Consider the following 18,017-nt stretch of genomic DNA (forward strand, 5'->3'; position numbering starts at 1 on the left):
TAGAACCTCATGCTGTTATTGCAAGCCATCACAGTAGTGTCATACGAAGTACATGTACATTTCATTTACTTGGTGGTGTTTTTAGAATCCAAGTATAACCCACTAGGTTAATTTGAACTGTCAGGCGGGGGCTAGAGTTTAAGAAGATCCTTATATGTCTCAGACTTGTAGCACAAGAAAAAAGTCACAATGTGATGAAAAAAGAAATCAGAAGTTTGCACCAGGGGGAATCTGGCCCAAACTGGTGAAGCTTCATCGTGGATCTGTGACTGTTTATACCTGCTGAGGATCTAAAACTACGTATTTACCCATGAAGCTGCAACATGGGTTTGCAACCAGTCTGTGCATAGAGTCCAGGCCAATCTATGGTCTCCAATGATCTTCACCCATCTGTGAAACAGTCCTACAGACATGGTGCTCAGGAAGGGGCCGTGGTGTCAGGGAACCAGCTGCTGCAGGGTCACTCTCCTAGCCACACACTGGGCACAGCTGATTTTGGCAGAGGCTGCCTGATTGGTGGAACTAAGCTACCGCTTGACCCAGCAGCAGCCAGAGCTCACAGGCTGCTCAATGCCGTCCATGACGCAGCAGGGCCTGATCCTCCTTCCTGATCCAGCTCCTGCCTTTCTCCATCCTTGACACCCCTTGCTCTAAGCCCCAGCTCCACCTCCCGACCACATCTCTGGCTTTCAGCTTCCAGTCACTGGCTCTGACCCTTGGCTCGGCTCTCAATGACATCCCCAGGTGTCATGGGGTCCTGATTCTAGACTATGGCTTGGCTCCATTCTAACCTCCAAGCCTGCTCATCCCCATGGCTCTGACCACTAGCCTGACTGTCCCTGCTCTGGTCATGATCCTGACAAGGTTTTCAGAAGCAGATGGTGATTTCAGGTGACTGAGACATCTAAAAAGGTGCCTGATTTTTAGGAAGTGCCAAGCACCCACCCTCTTAAAAACAAGATAAAACCACCCACCCACAACAGGCCCTTTCTAATGAAGTCCCAAGTTGCGCCCCTCCCCCCGCAAAAAAAAAAATCACTAATCATGTTTGAAAACCTAGGCCAGGACTTATACCGTCTATCAGCTTCCAGAACCCCCTGGGGAAAGCAGCAATAAGCTAAACTCCTCTTTCAAAGATGGGTCCAAACTTTTGGGAAGTCTGAATCTGAATCTAGATCCCAACTTTGCAGCTCGGTCCCTTCTTTACTCGTTTGAATGCAGATTCGGCCCTAGAGAAGCTGCATGTGATCCAGTGGGCCAATTACGGGGTCTAGGGAAACGCCTACGGAATTCTGTTCCCAGCAGGCCTGCTTCTCCTCTCACATTACAGTGGAGCGACTCCCAATTTATGCTAGTCGCAGTGAGAAGAAAAGCTGCAATTTCCAAACTAATTCCCATTAATTGTCATAGGGATTGGGAGTCCAAATTCTTTTGGCCACTTGCCAAAAATCTCAGCCAGAAGCTCTAGGACTTGCTTTGTCTGCCTGTAAAATGAGGGAGGAGATTTGCCTCACAGGAGTATTGCAAGGATGGCTTGTGGCTCACCCAGGGGAGTTGCTAGATGGGGCCAACACCCCAGGGATTTTCCTTGCTGGTACTACTGTGCTCTGTCCTCTCACGCCTTTCATCGGGAGCTCCCAGAAGCTGCCTGCCCCAGTATAATGCCTCTGGGAGAACACACCTGCCCCTCTACCCCCACAATACAGACTTAGCCACCATCCTGAGGCACTTGTATGATGCTTTGAGCACATGACATGCGATATGACCATTCTGAATCCCTCCTGTCTCCTTACAAAGGAGGTAAGAGACGGCAGAAGTATTTAAAAAGTCATTTGCAGCTGCTGCTGGGGCAGACTAGCCCCTAATGCATGTGTGCAGCTAGGGTGACCAGATGTCCCGATTTTATAGGGACAGTCCCCATTTTGGGGTCTTCTTATATAGGCGCCTATTACCCCCCACACCCTGTCCCGATTTTTCACATTTGCTGTCTGGTCACCTTATGTGCAGGGCATGATGCACAGCTATGCTGATTGACAATGAGAAACCTTGGAGGAGAGTGGAGAATGGAAAGGAAGGACTCCTGTATGCAAACTCCTGTCGGGAAGGTTGTTTAGACTTTCCCCTTTAAAGAGAATGGCATGTAGCCAGGCAGGTGCCTGCTTCTCCTTCAGCTGCTGCACTGGGTTGTAGCTTTGATGTTGTATTCAGTTTTTTTTATGTAGAAACTCTGCCCTTTGCTCATGAGCCCATCCTTCCAAAGTTATTCCAAGAGCAGGGTATTCAGTAAGGAGCTAGTAGGTTCCCTGCCTCTGAACTGATCTTAAAGCCACCCTTCTTAGCATGGGACAAGGCTTTATTTTAATATTTTATTGCATCCATTTTTTAGTCAGTGATAAGCACCTACCAGCTCACAGTGCTGGTACAATCATTATAAACAAAAGAAAAATGTATCGGATCAGAAAGATGCCCAAGTAAACTTCTCCCTTTGCTTCTGTGCCAGAGCTCCAGTCAGCCATACTCCCCGGGGTCAATCTTAGAAAGACTGCGGAGGTTCACCTTGTAAGTCCCCATCACGGGGTTCACACTCACAGCACTTCCTGCTGGCAATCCTGGGGATTAGCTTTGCCAGCCTGCATTCTCTCTCCGGTGGTATCTTCCCCCCTCTCATCTCACTCTCCTGCCCCGCTCACTCCCAGATTTGCAGTTTCCTCTTCATGGCTTGGCCCTGTGGCCAGGGCACTAAAGTCCTCCCCTTCCGGGAAATCCAATGTCCTTCCAGACCCTTTTGTCTGGCTGGCATTTCCAATGCCCTGTGCCACTCCCCAGTGGCTGGGGAAGCCAGGCCCGTCCTCTACACTGGGTTCCAGACCAGGCACCCTATAACATGCACACAAGGCCTAAAGCTCCTGGCTGCAGTTTCCCTGGGCTTCTCTACCTTACTGGCTTCTTCCCTCTCTGGCTTTGCCAGCCTTCAACTCCCTCCACTCAGGGAGTGACTGTAGCCCACTTCCCTGCAGCTTTTCCCTGCCCTTGCAACAGCCAGCTCCCAGGCTGTCTATTGGCCCGGCCTGTTCCTGCCCAGCTGAGCCTACTCTCAATTAGTAGCCTGCTCCCTGGCTACTCCTCCAGGTGCAGCCTGTGGAGTTAATTGGCTTGCCTGGCTGCCTAAACCCCTTTCAGTCCTGCGTGGGATGCTCCCCCCATCACAGCCACTGGATCCAGTCCCATCATCCCTCTTCCTCTGTACCCCACCTTTTATCTCACTAGGGATCGGATCCTGAATAACTTCTTATTGACTGCAGTGGTTAGTAGCACAACTAGGCTTCTTACAGTACTAAGCACTAGGGGCACGTCTACACTATCCGCCGGATGGGCGGGTAGTGATCAATCTATCAGGGATCGATTTATCGCGTCTAGTGTAGACACGCCAAAATCGATCCCCGATCGCTCTGCCATTGACTCCGGAACTCCCACCGCGGCAAGAGGTGGAAGCGGAGTCAATGGAGGAGCGGCAGCGGTCGACGTGCCACTGTCCTCACGGCCAGGTAAATCGACCTAAGATAACTTCAGCTACGCTTTTTGCGTAGCTGAAGTTGCGTATCTTAGGTTGACCCCCCCCCACTAGTGTAGACCTAGCCTAGGAAAGTATTCCTTGTGTGTTCCTAGATTCCAAGCCAGAAGGGACCACTGTGATCATCTAGTCTGACTTCCTCTAGAACATGGGCCAAAGAACTGCCCCAAAATAATTCCTAGAGCAGATCTTTTAGAAAATAAATCCACATTTGATTTAAAAGTTGCCAGTGATGGAGAATCCACCACAACCTTTGCTAAGTTGCTCCAAGCGTTTTCCTGAACAGGAAGGGTGGGCTCAGTACTTATGGCCCGATTCAGCTCCCACTGAAGTCAGCGGGAAGACGGCAAATATGTTCATTTGCACAGATATCCAGTGCAGGTTAGGGGTTATCGGGTGGTTGCACCCCTGCACATTCCCAGTGCAGACGTGCTGTGCCTCTGCAACACATGGTTTGTGCTTGTTAGAGCTCGTCAAACGTTTCTCAGGGAAGAGTTGTTGCCAAGCACCATTTTGAGGGAACTGAAATGTTCCATGGGAACATGTTAATTCCAAACTTTTGACACAAATCAGGCAGGAATGCTGGCTGACCCACCTGGTATCTTGCCAGCTCATGAACCTGTCTCTCCAGGCTCCCCCGCAGCCCATCGAGCAGGGGCTCCTGGGTTTCCAGGCTGCTCGGTCTGTAGAGTTTCAAAAAGTTCCTATTTGGTTGTTCCAAAATGGAATTTTTTTTGAAAGTGCCCCTCCTGCAAAACATTTCACACGTCCAGCTTTGTATTCCAATTCGGAACCAAAAAAAGGTCTCAGAAATGCAACGTTTTCCATGGGACGGAAGTTCCAGCTCCATCGCCATGTGAGGTGTGCACTCTAGTGCGGCTACAATCCCAACGTAGGCAAGGCCTGACTCCCAAGAGCAGGCATTAATGGGAGCTGAATCATGCCCTGGGTGTGTGTAGGAGCTGGCTTTTGGAGTGTAGGCTCAGTGAGGCAAAGAACTTGGTCTTTAATCTTCTGACCCAGCACTATACACACCTATGGGTCTCATTGTATAGGACTGGATCATTTACAACTGGTTAATAAATAGTAATAGATGGTATAAGCATGTCACAAACTGAGAACTATGTGCTATAAATGGTGGTAAGCAACCTACTGACCTGTTGGAAACTAAGAATTTATTAAAACATTGATCCGTTATCTATTAACAGTTTGCAAACTGCTTATAAATGGAACCGTTGTATAAAGTGTGGCCAATAAATGTTATAGAACAAGGAGACACACTATGATGAAATTCCTTTCCATTCATGGACATGACCTGTACTTCCTGTAAGTGTTTTTCACCTACAGAGCTGGGCCCAAAGCAAGAAGTCAGGCTACAGTTCCAAATCTGCATCTAGAATCAAGCTTCCCCAAAGTTTGTGTTGGGCTTGGATCCGGTGTTCTACGTTGTGCCAATCCCTGGAGTTTCTGTTCAGACTGTTTCACAGAAGCTTGTGCATTCTTTGGATCAGTTCGTAGATGTTTCAGTCTAGTCTGAGGATGCGTCTGTTTGCACAGACATCCGATGAGACTTACTCACAAGTTACTCACCAACCACTCGCTGATGGGTGATGAGTTCAAATCCCATTCTGAAAACTAACCCAATGAAACAGCTGTAATGTATCTTGAGTGAAAAAGCTGGGTTGGAGTCAAGATCTTGTACCCTGTGGTTTGCCTTAAAAAGCAGCATCAGCTGGAAGGAATTTCCCTGAGCTGAAAGTTGGAAAAATAATTATTACTACTGAATGCTCAGAATACTTGTTTATTGCCAGAGTAAAAAAATAAATTGATCTTTCAGCGCTAGTACAAGAGGGAATCCTTCTTTGCTGTCATCTGTTGTGTCCATGGTTAGCCAGGCCTCCAATTCAGCAAGTCATCCAGACCCAGGCTGTACATCAAGCAGTCAAGTTGTCCCATGGACCGATACATGAGACTACTCAAAGTTAAGCTTGTGCTTTAGCGTCTGGGTGAATCAGGGCTGAAATGAATAGAGTAGCCTGAGGCAGTCATTTAGAAATGCTACTCTGTATAGTAAGTTGCTAAAATACTAGGAGACAATAGTAATTTGATATACACCACCTAGTGGTCGGTCACTGTTTCTCAAAAATAAATGGTGACGAGATACTAATGGTGACGAGATACTAATGGGATCTTCTACTGTATGTACTGAGTCAAGTTTTCAAAAATGGCCTCCAACGCTGGGCTTGCACTATTATACACACGAACAAGCATGCATTCAAAAGCCTGATTTTGCAAGTTTAAATGGGAATTGCATGCACAATTTGGGTAGATTTCCACCTCCCCCTTTTGCACACACAAAGCTTTTTGCCTAAATAAATATGATAGACGGACTACCACTGTGTCTGAAAACCCCACAACTTTTAAAGATGTTGGGATTAGAACGAGAATTTTGCAACTGGTCCCTGAGCACCGAAATGGATTGAACCAAACACCCAGATCTAAACAGCCCCAAACACTGGAAAATATCTCAGCCCAGATTCAGAACAAGCCCATGTCTACCAAACATTTACTCACCAGACTGTAAGTTCAAAACTGAAGCCTGGGTTGAGGCTCTTTGGAAACTTTGACCCACTGGGCTAAATTAATCCCTCTTCCATCCCCACTGTAACTCCATTGATGTCAAGAGAGATGGATTTAGTCTATTGTGCCTAGCAGATTGCTGTTGTTCCTTCTCCCTTTCTTCCCCTCCACTCCCCCTGCAAGCTTTTCCTTCAATCCAAAAATCCAACGTACTTAAATTAAAAAGTGATCGAAAATACGGTATCCCTTCTAAAAGAGAATATTTTAAATATTCGTTCACCCCTGCATGGATTCCATTTCATGCTACAGGCAAGTGTGCTCTGAGTTTCTATCATTGAAGAAGTTATTGTAAACTTTGGAGAGTTTTCTATGCCCAAGGTACATCTCTCAGGGGGGAATCTGGAAAAGTCACTGTATACATTTACAGTTAGTGCCTCAGATCCAATGTAATATGTATAGTGTCCCTCATCCTCATATCCCTGCTGGCTTGCTATTTTGCTGCTAAAATATGAAAAGCTTTTTTTTTCAGTGCTAAAGGGTATAACATGCACTTTGAAGGAAACTAAAGTAGATATGCAGTGTTTTCTCTGGCTACTAGGGAACCTTGGAGAGGCACTAATTCAAAGGAGAACTCACTCATTTTCTTCTCAGGAAAAGCTCCTGGTAACATAATGAAACCAAAAGAAATATGACATATGGATTCACAGGGTGCCAGATCTTGATTCCACAGAAACCAATGGCAAAACTCCCACTGACTGTAATGGGAATAGGATTTGGACCCAAGAGAAAAGAATTACTAGGTGCTTTCCATTCATACTACAATGATCATCATTACATTAGATCTAATAAAGATCCAAAAGTATTCTCCCATGGCCCTCCCCTGTACAACAGCAGCGTTGCTCTTTTCATCTCTAGATGTCAGAGCCCTTTACAAAAGAGGTCAATATCACTGTTCCCATTTTACAGTGGCACAGAGGTGAAGTGGCTTGCCCATGGTCATCCAGCAGGTCAGTGGCAGAGCTGGGAATATTACAGGAGTCCCTCTTCAGCGACATATTGACTGTATCACTTATAAGTATCAACAACATAAATGGCACTCAGAGCCCAGTTGAAGAGAAGCCTTAGAACATGACCTGTAGATGACCATGTCCTGACCAGTGTGCAAAGCCAGTGCCAGAGTTGGGGACCACTAAACATGAACAGAAAGCTGAATTCCACCAGAGATCCCCCAACGCGGGCCTCAACTACCACGATAGAACTCACAAAGCCCTGGCTGGGATGATTTAGTTGGGAATTGGTCCTGCTTTGAGCAGGGGGTCGGACTAGATGACCTCTTGAGGTCCCTTCCAACCCTGATATTCTATGATTCTATGATCTATGATCACAGGGCAGAGGCAGTTTCTTAAAAAGTATGTCATGGATCTTGTAGAGTTTTAGCCACGAGCCCTAGCACATTGAGCTGCGTCCAGACACAACACATGTGCTCTGCACTGGCTATCTGTTATGGGTGACTCATTCCACTCAAAAGGCAGGAGGCTACATTCTGCCCCAGCTGATGCCTCTGTAACTCATCAAGGGCAGTGCCACATAGAAGATATGTCTGCAATTCAACCTGCAGATGAGTAATCCAACCTGGAGCTGATTTTCAACTGGTGACCTCAGATGCACCAGAAACATTGGCAGGCACATCTGTAGGTGCTAATAATTGCCTGTGCAAGTGTTCTGGGTTTTTGCACATTTAAAATGATGTGCCTGAAAACAGAGAAGGGGACAAACGAACAGCCTTGTTAGAAAGTTGTCCTAGTGTTGCTGTCTGCGGAAGGAAGCTGACCTGAAGTAGAAACTGTAGTACATCCATTAATTCCTGACACAGGGAGAACCAAAGTAAGATGATGTCCAGAGAAATGAACTTTCCAGCCTTGATTGAACCTGGTACAGTGCACAGATATCATAAACATGCAGTGACGACTGCTGAGAAGTTTCCTTTTACGGACATATGCTATAGTGAGGATTTTCAAAATGAGACACTGCCACTTAAATCCATGTTTAGGAGTCTAAAAACATGGCCTGATTTCAAAGGAGCTTGGTGCTTTTAAAAATGTAGGCACTTTTTCTAGGTGACTAAACATGGATTTAGGCTCCGAACTTCAAGCTCCCATTTTCTAATATCTTGCCTTACAAATATCTGATGGATCATACAAAGAGGAGGGTGATAAAATGGAATGTGTCACCAGGAGTAATGTGATGAAATGAACAAATGTTGCCTGAATACAAAGCAGAATCCTAACTGTGAGATCTGCTAAATTATGGAACACTTTCCCAAAGGAAGTGGCCCATGTCTGAGTCATAGTAAGGTGGTTTGGGCAAAGCCCTGGAAAATATTGCAATATGTTCCGGTCCACATGAGATGACGACATGACCTAACAGGCCAGTTTATGTCTCCTGATGCCTCCACCAAACACAAAGGGACTTATGTGGTGAGGAGAATCTGGTATCCATAAGGGCTCGTTTTGCTTCCAGAGATAAATAGATCCATGAGCATGAAACTGCATGGGTTTTAGTCACAAACATAGGCACTGACTCCGTGGAAAAAAAACACCCATGGGCCCTGCCAATCATCTCCTCTCTCTCCCCCCAGCGCCTCCCACCCACCACTGATCAGCTGTTCAGCAGCAGGCAGGAGGCACTGGGGAGAAGAGGAGGAGTGGGGGCAGAACAGGGCGGGAAGAGGTGGGGGCGGGGGCAGGAAGAGGTGGAGTGAGGGCGGGGCCTTGGGGGAAAGGGGTAGAGTGGGGGCGGAGCCTGGGGTGGAATAGGGGTAGAGCACCCCCAGGGAAATCAGAAAGTTGGTGGCTGTGCTGGCACACATTCATATTTTACACACACACACACACACACACACACACACACACACACACACACACACACACACACACACACACACACTTACACTTCATAGACTGAATTACAATAGTAGGGGACACATAGAAGGCAATAGATTTACTATATGAGGAGATGAGTGAAATCTTTGATACAATGCTTTATGAAACCTACAAAGTAGCGTGGATACGAGCACCCTCAGAAGGGCTGGAAGCTGACTAAACAACTGGAGGAGGAGGATTAACAATAAACTGCATTGTGCTGAAATGCAGAGCTGGCCAGTGAGGCAGTAAAGCAATCAGCATTGGTGGCTGGTTTTATTTAACATCCTCATCCTCATTAATTCTCTGGGGAAAAGGAGTAAATAGCACATCCAGATGCAAATGTGATCAAATTCCTTTGAAACATGCAGGAAACGTCCATGTTGCACTGAGAGATTAGAAATATGAGCAGGAAAGACTGAAATGAGATTCAACCTAGGAAAGCATCTGGGGGGAAAATAATCCAGAACACAGATATTCAATGGAAAGGAGAAGCTCTGAAAGCAGGAATGAAGATGGACAGCAACGAATGAGAGGGTGTTTATAAAGTGACAGGCAGCAAAGAGAACAGCTCAGATGATTTTGGGTAACATATATTCAAAGTATCACAGAGGCCAAGACAAAAACCTTTGTACTGATGACACCATGCAGAGGCAAGTACATATGGTTTTGGGCACCATCAAACCAAAGGGATCTAGAAAAATGAGCACAAACAGGGAAGAGCATTAGAATAATTAAGGTGATGGATTAATTGATTTATGAGGAAGTACTGAAAGAGCTAAACAGATACAGCTTGTAAAAAATACTGAGAGGATATGTTAGTCATTTATTATTATTATTACTGATAACACAGAAACGCCTACAAGGCACAGCCAAGATCAGACCCCCTCCATTGCTCTAAGCACTTTGCAAACACATAGGAAGAGGCAACTCCAACCCCAAGAGTTTAGAATTTAGGTTGGCAAGGCAGGCTGGTCCTGGGATGAACAGCCTGAGGAGTGCAGACTGGGACAAGGAGCGAGGGCTGGGGAAAAGAGAGGGGCAGAAGGGGTCATATATGGGGAGAATGGACAGAAGAGTCTGTGCTCACTAGAGCATGCTGCCCTTCCCTCCACACCATGGAATGGAACCCAAGAGTCCCAAGTCTCACCATCCTCTGCCATCAGCAAATAGCTATGAAACTCGCTGGCAAAGTGTTCCCTCCCCACCTGGGGCTGGTCCACATAGAGGATGACCACCTACTATTGCTCTCAATTACTCCGTTAGCTCAAGTTGCAGAGGTCTGTTTGGTGGGTCTATAGGTTCTAATCCTGCTGATGACATGTAACAGGACAGCACGCTGCTCCTGCTCTCTGGTATTACAGAAACCGGCTCAGACTCCATTGATGAGCTAGCAACATGGCGTAGTTTGTTTACATTCCCTCCGCTAACACCTTTACACGTCCCATGCGGCATATTGTTTACAGTATCCCCTACACCAGCTGTTCTCAAACTGTGGGTCAGGACCCCAAAGTGGGTCATGATCCCGTTTTAATGGGGTCACCAGGGCTGGCTTAGACTTGCTGGGGCCCGGGGCCAAAGCCCAAGCCTCAGAGCTTCAGTCCTGAGATTACAGGCCCCCTGCCCAGGGCTGATGCTCTTGGGCTTCAGCTTTGGCCCCCCCACACCTGGGGTTGGCAGGGCTTGGGCAGGCTCAGGCTTCGGTCCCCCCTCCTGGGGTCCTGTAGTAATTTTGTTGTCAGAAGGGGGTCGTGGTGCAATGAAGTTTGAGAACCGCTGCCCTACATCTTCAGCCCTTTGGCCAGAGCTTGGGAGGATTAAATATCTCCATCAGTTTAGCCTCCTGTCCCTTTGATCCTGCACTACCTGATTTAAAAAAAAAAAAAAAGACACAAGAAGGAAATCTTCAGCTGGCAGGTTAATTAATTCTTAACTCCCCCAGCCTCCCAACCTGGTTAGATAATTGCATTCCCAACACTAACGGGTGCCAAAATGATCAAAGTACTGATCACCGGCTAGCAATTAGTATTCTGTTACAGGGTGCCATTCTGTTGTCACCTGATGGCATTTGTTTTTTTCAATTTGCTTTTTTTAAAAGCTAGGAAATTACATACCAAAAAGTTCTGTTAAAACATTAGCTACTGTATTATAATGCAGATGCACAAGGGGGCCAAATTAAGGTTGCACAGGCTTGAGGCCTTGACTCTGCAACCTCGATAATGTTATTTTAACATAGTTGGTGTGTGTCTTGGTTTGTGTATTTTCAGGTAGTTGTTGTTTGTGAAGGGAGGATAGGGTGAGAAATTGTTTTTAATGGTTAACACCCCCACCCCCACCCCAAGAAAAAGATCTGGGGAATATTATGGGCAAAGAAACAAACAAACAAACAAACAAACAAATCTGACAGGAAAGATGGAAGGGAACCAAGCGTATTTCAAACTGGTCTCCAGTGCTAGGTACATCACTCAAGTTAGGGTTAGAGTTAGTCTTTGGGTCTGGTTAGACCAGAATACACCCAGGCAGCAAGAGCAGAAGAATGGTAGTGGTTAGGGAATGAGTCCAGGCTAAAGTCCCTACCACGGGCTTTCTGTGTGATCTTGGACTAGTCCCTCTGGATCTCAATTCTTCATTAGTGAAACGGGAATAATAGTACTTCCCTACCATACAGGCATAAGCAGTATACATTAAAGATTAAAAGGTGCTCAGATAATTAGGGCTGTGGGTATCTGAGATAGAGAGCAACTCTCTGATATATAAAACTGGATCTTTAAGAGGATTGCCTGCTTGCTTAGCTAGCAACTGAATTTTATACCACAACTCTAATTAATTTACTCTTTATGGGCTTTTTAAGTAAAAATAGTATTTCTGGCGGGGTGAAAATACACAAAGATACAAAGAGATAACAGACTCCTGACTTCTTTCTATCTTTTCTTCCCTCAGTGATTTCCCACAGTTCATTGCTACAGCTATTGCATGACAATGTTTAACTAGGAGGAATTGGATAAAATTGAGTTTATGGATATTTATTCTAAATATCAGTAAAATTTCCCTGCAGTCTAGTAGCAGCGAGAATCATCTCCCAAGGGAAGTGGTAGATCCAAACTGGACAAAGCACTGAAGCACAAGGATATGATATAGAAAACAATCTGGCATTCTAAGAGGCAAAGACAGAGCAAGTCCAGAGCACTTGCAAATCCAGCGCCCTTGGGAGTCCCCCAGTCAGAGCTGTGTGACTAATAGATTTTTTTCATTCTCTGGCTATTCTGAAAAATAATAATACTAAAAATTGTTTTGGGTTGAGCCAAAAACCATTTTAAAAGAATGTTCAGCAACTCAAATTTCAAAAAAGAAATGTTTTGAGTCAAACAAAAGATTTTATCTTGCCTGAAACAAAACATTTCAATTCAGTGGGTTTTTTATGTTTTTAAGTTTTTTTAAATATATTCAAAGGACGTTTCAAAAGAAAAATGGTTTCAAACTGAAAAATTAAAACATTTTGTTTAAAAAAGAATGTCATTACAAACTGTTTAGTCTCCTATGGAAGTTTTTCCATCAACACGAATGACTTAGTGAAACTGACACGAATGTGCAAAACATTTTGGTGTTGTCAAAAATGCATTTTTTACCAAAAGTGTCATCCAAAAAATTTCACCCAGCTCTTCCTCCAGTTTCCTTCTCCTCAATAGAAGCAGGACCTAAATTGAACCTGGTTATCATGATCTTATAAAGGGTATAAGGGCACTGGCCAGGGCTGGCTCTAGGTTTTTTTCCACCCCAAGCAAAAAAATATTTGGCTGCCCCCCCCCGCTTTTTTTGTGTGTGTGGCTTTTACAGGTTTGCACTTTGCAATGGTTTTTTTTTTTTTGGCTCCCCTGGTGTGGAGTCTGGAGCGATTCCACTTGCCCCCCAACCCAAGCAAACAGGAGCCACCTTGTTCCCTTTCTGTCTCTCTTGAAGCTTCGCTCTGTGCTGGGAGGCAGGGGGTGAGGGTACTCTGGAAGGAGGGGGAGAAGTGATGTGCCTGGGTCAGGGGCTGGGATTCTGGATTGGGGTGCGCCTGGGGCAGAGGGCAGGAACCTGGCCAGGCAGAGCAGCAGCTGGGGGTGGGTCTCCGGGCGCACCGCAGGGGGTGGGGGCAGTGGCGGGAGCTCCCTTAATAGGCGGCGGCGGGGTGCAGTGCGGGGCCATAGAGGACGCAGCTGTGGACCCACTGGGCAGCGAGCCCTACTATTACTATGGGGAGGCGAACAAGAGCGGACTGGGAGGTTTCCTTCTCGCTGCTGCCCATGCTCTACATGCTGGTCTTCGTGCTGGGGCTGTCAGGCAACGGGTTGGTGATGTTCACCATGTGGCGGGGCCACGGGCCAAGCGCCGCTCCGCCGACACCTACATCAGCAACCTGGGGCTGGCTGACCTGGCCTTTGCGGTGACCCTGCCGCTGTGGGCCGCCTACACGGCGCTATGCTTCCACTGGCCCTTCGGCTCGGCGCTGTCCAAGCTCAGCAGCTACCTGGTGCTGCTCAACATGTTCGCCTCCGCCTTCTGCCTGGACTGCCTCAGCTTCGAGCGCTCCCTGGCCATCGTGCGCTCGCTGCCGCGCTCCCGGCCCGGGCACCCCCGCGCCGCTCTCGCTGCCCGCGCTCTGGCTGCTGGCCCTGCCCGCCCTGCTGCTGCGCGACACGCAGCCCAGCCCGGCCCACAACCGGAATGCCGCCCCTGGAAATGTGCCGCCTCAAGCACGTGCTTGCTTTGCTGGTGCCTAGAGACGGACCTGGCACGGGCTATGTCTGCAGGAGACCCCATCTCCCATTAAGCCAGGCCTGGTGATGGGCAATTTGGCCTAACAGAGTCTGTCCTCCATCTACAATGTTTTGGAATTTATTGTGGGATAAATGGTTTGATGCTTGGCAACTGAAGTGCTGACTTCAACATACTTACTAATCATCACTTCATTAACTCCCAGCATAACACGAAGAGCCATTCTCCTTTTTAATGTCCGTTTGTTTGTTCAAATGGTCATGCACAACAGCTCCTAGTTGTTTGTGGAGGAGGAGGGAGTGACAGAAGGGGAATTAATTATTCCACTGTTCTATAATTTGATACATCTGATGATCAGGACCTTAACTAACACACAGTGTTACTTCAGGCTATTTAGATTTGTTCAATTGCTTTCTATCTTCCCAAGCAAATTGAATGGGCTGATCTCATGACATTCTCCTTCTAGCCAGGTTTTTTACCAATTGGATTGTTTATTTCCACTGGAAGCCTCCAAGCCAGTCTCCTTTAGGCACTTCGCAAGGATTATTTCAGTGCTGAAGTGGAATGGTTCGCTCCAGCTGAGATATAAACAGTAATGCTTTCAAAACATCACTTTTTAGAATGATGTGGAGTTCCCTGAGGTCCTTGGGGATATTAAGTGCACTAAGAGGCTACAAAAACACAAACAGGTTATGAGCACGCTTTTGGATACAGGAAGTAATTTGTGCTCCATAAATATCAAAGGGGTAATGGAAGAGACCTGATTTTAAGTATTATTGACAAATATGCAAGAGGCAGGCTTGAGTCATGTATTTTGAAGTTAATCTAATGTACACTTTGAGGAAAACTTGACTCATCTTGGGTGGGTAGGGGAAAAAAACCCAAAATATTTATTTTCTCTGTCCAATGAGAGTAATGAACTGCAGATACAAATCCTCTGCCCGTGTAGATCAAAGGAAATGCACTGAAGTAGCTGACGTTTAGGATCTGGCCTTTGAGGTGTGGCTAATCAGCATAGCTATCTTCAAGGCTGATTTGAGCAAGTGAGAATCGATATAGGCTGGGAACTCGATGTATTTATACAGTTCCCTGAAATCCAATCATGGCTTTCCCATAAGACTAGCAGCCCCAGTCACTCAGGGCCTGTGAGGACAGAAGCTAAACTGCGTCATGTAGGCCTTATCCTGAGCACCTGGGAATTTGGAGAGGGGCAGAGCCTCAGATGGTCCAGTCCCTCTCCCAGAGTGCAGGGGGAGCAGCGGGTAAAGTCAAGTGAAACAAGAGGTGAAGTTGTCACTGAACCAGGCAGAGAGCAGGGAGAGCTCTCCATGTAGGGGGAGCTGTGCTCCACTCCCCCAGGGGGGAATGAACAAAATGTGAAGCCTTTTGATGGAAAGGTTCCAGTTGCTCGCCTTAGCTGGCCCAAGAGTCAAGGCAAAGGGGGTGGCCTCCCCTCTTCATCCCCTTTGAGGCAATTTATGCCCCTGGGGACACTTAGCAGGAGCCATTCGCAGCCTCTCCCAAGCAGACCTGCCGTCCTCGCTTGCCCTTGCAGGGGATAGGTTCTTGTGCATTTCCCTGCACACCACTGCTAGGGCCAGAGCTAATCACTATTATTAATTACTTACTACTAGCAGTAGTATTACCATAGAGCCTAGCCCTCTCAGTCATGGAGTGGGACCCCATCATGCTAAATGCTGTGCAAACACAGAACAAAAAGGAAGCCCCCACCTCCAATCAGTCCTACTCTGCAGATTTTTAATTCTTTGCTTGGGTTTATTTTTCACTATTGCCAGGTTGGGCCTCAGAGTAGGCCTGATTAATTCTTTTAAGCAAAAACAAACTTACAACACAGAAGAAATATATTTCCCTGCCCAGGAAGCATTGCCTTATTAGGCTGGGTTCTGGCTACCACTACTTCCTCAAATAGGACCTGGCTGTTTCCCCTACAAGGAAGAGAATCATAGAATGTCAGGGTTGGAAAGGACCTCAGGAGATCATCTAGTCCAACCCCCTGCTCAAAGCAGGGCCAATCCCCAGACAGATTTTTACCCCAGTTCCCTAAATGGCCCCCTCAAGGATTGAGCTCATAACCCTGGGTTTAACAGGCCAATGCTCAAACCACTGAGCTATCCCTCCCCCCAAGAGAAGCCTTCCACCTAGGAAAAGTCTTTTCTTCCTGCTACAGCTTGTTTCTCATCCCTCCTCCCTCTGGCACCAGAAGAGGGGTTTTTAAAAGTCACCAGCAGCCCTTAATTGGACTCAAGTGTCTCTAATTAACCACCTTCCACCACTCTCTTATAGCTGTCAGGTCTGACTTTGTTACGCTGTTTATAATAAGCATCCAGACTGGGAGCAGCAACAATTCCCCCAGAACTTAGGTGATCAACCGTGTGCTGAATTATCAACATCAACTGTTTAAGTGAATATTTACAGAAATATTTTGTGAGTAATCCACCGTTCAAATGTGCTGCTGCAAAATAATTGTAACTAGCAAACACCATTCGTAAAAATCACAATCTGTTTGTGGATAAGTTGTGAAAAGAGGGGGAGAACAGGATCAATTTGCACCATAGATTATTCATTTTGGATTGTTTGCCTAGCAAATTGTTCAGTTCAACAGATGCCCTTATTTCATCCCCCAGTATCACACAACGCGTTTCAACACTAGTCACCCTTCATTCTGAAATCTATCCTGTTGGCCTCCGCTGTACTGTACTAGTGTATGGACATCTCACGTTTCCCTTTCACCCTTTTTCCAAACCACAGATGATTACTGTGCAGAATGCATCTGTTTCCGCTTTCATACATTGCAATCAAACATTCCCATTAAACATTCTGACTGAGAAACAAAACAAGTCTATATACCAATAGGTTGTCTTGCTTTCCTAATCTCCTTCTCTTACAACACATTGGTCCAGTATACTAAACAACCATGCATGGTGTGGTTTTAGACACAATGCTAGTCAAAAAGGTGTCATGGGATATAGTGAGATCCATTCCATCAGGAAATGATAAGAAATGACAGGACCAGGTACATGTCCAAATGACTTTACTGGTGTGCTGATGGGTCCAGTTTACCAAAATACTTAAGTATGCTTGTAACTTTAAGCCCATGCATTGTCCCATTGAAGTCAATTGGTTAGTTAAAATTATGCACATGCTTAAGTATCTTGCTGAATCTGGGCATAAATTAGCAGTGCCGGCATCCATCCAATCCATTTGGGGGAATAAGGAGGAGCAGTGAGCTTCCTCCCCTTCCTCATCTGGTCTCACCACCGGAGGGGGATGATCAGCCCAGCCTCTTAGCTACCAACTTAGACCAGGACAAGGATATGCAAGTACATGTGTCTAATGTCACTCTGATGGAGATGAGTTTAATATAATTGGGGGACTTTTCCAATACAGACCAGTTCAAACGATGTTGATACTCTTCTGTTTTGTAGAACTGTGCATACAATCCAGAGGTGGGTATTCTACTCGTTATGCACAAGGGATTGACTCACTGAACTCTGATGAATAAGTTATGTACATCAGAGGCTATCTTAGAGCTGGCACCTTAGGAATCTAGATGGAGGAGCATCTAGATGGTGCATGTCACTGACAATTTGCTAACATGGATAATGTGCTAGCTAGCTATCCAACATCTACATAAAGTACTCATATGGCCCCATTCCCATAGCATCTGAGCCTCTCACAGTCTAATGTATTTATTCCTACAACACCTCTGTGAGCTAGGGCAGTGCTATTATCCCCATTTTACAGATGGAGAATTGAGGCCTGGAGAAGCTAAGGCCTGGTCTACATTTAAAAGTTTTGCCGGCATAGCTATATTGGTTAGGGGGGTGATTTTTGCTGATTTATGCTGGCAGAAACCTTAGTGTAGTCTATACCAGCAAAAAAAGTCCTGCGGTATAAGCTATACCAGCAAAAGGACTCTTTTTGTCAATAGTAACTCAGTCTACACTAAAAGGATTGGCCGGTATAGCTATAGGGTCTGGGCCTTTCCCAAGGTCACACAGGAAGTCTATGTTGGAGCAGAGAACTTAAATTTGAGTCTCCTGAGTCCCAGGCTAGCACCCTGCCAACTGAACCTGGATGAAAAAAATCTATATTCGGGGGCCTAATTTTAGGCCCCCCCAGGTCTGAAAATATTAGCCTTTGCTCTTAATGTCTCTGTTTCTCAG

At 46.2% G+C, this 18,017-nt stretch overlaps 1 long non-coding RNA gene and 1 pseudogene across 3 annotated transcripts in view; both read left to right on the top strand.

Annotated features, from left to right (window-relative positions):
* Positions 1-18,017, top strand: part of LOC122174620 (uncharacterized) — an 89,963-nt gene that overhangs the window by 37,378 nt on the left and 34,568 nt on the right. The window lies entirely within an intron of this gene.
* On the top strand, positions 1,795-18,009 carry LOC135978147 (apelin receptor A-like; annotated as a pseudogene).

The sequence above is a fragment of the Chrysemys picta genome, unplaced genomic scaffold, assembly GCF_011386835.1.
Source record: "Chrysemys picta bellii isolate R12L10 unplaced genomic scaffold, ASM1138683v2 scaf143, whole genome shotgun sequence".
In the NCBI taxonomy this organism is placed as follows: domain Eukaryota; kingdom Metazoa; phylum Chordata; order Testudines; family Emydidae; genus Chrysemys; species Chrysemys picta.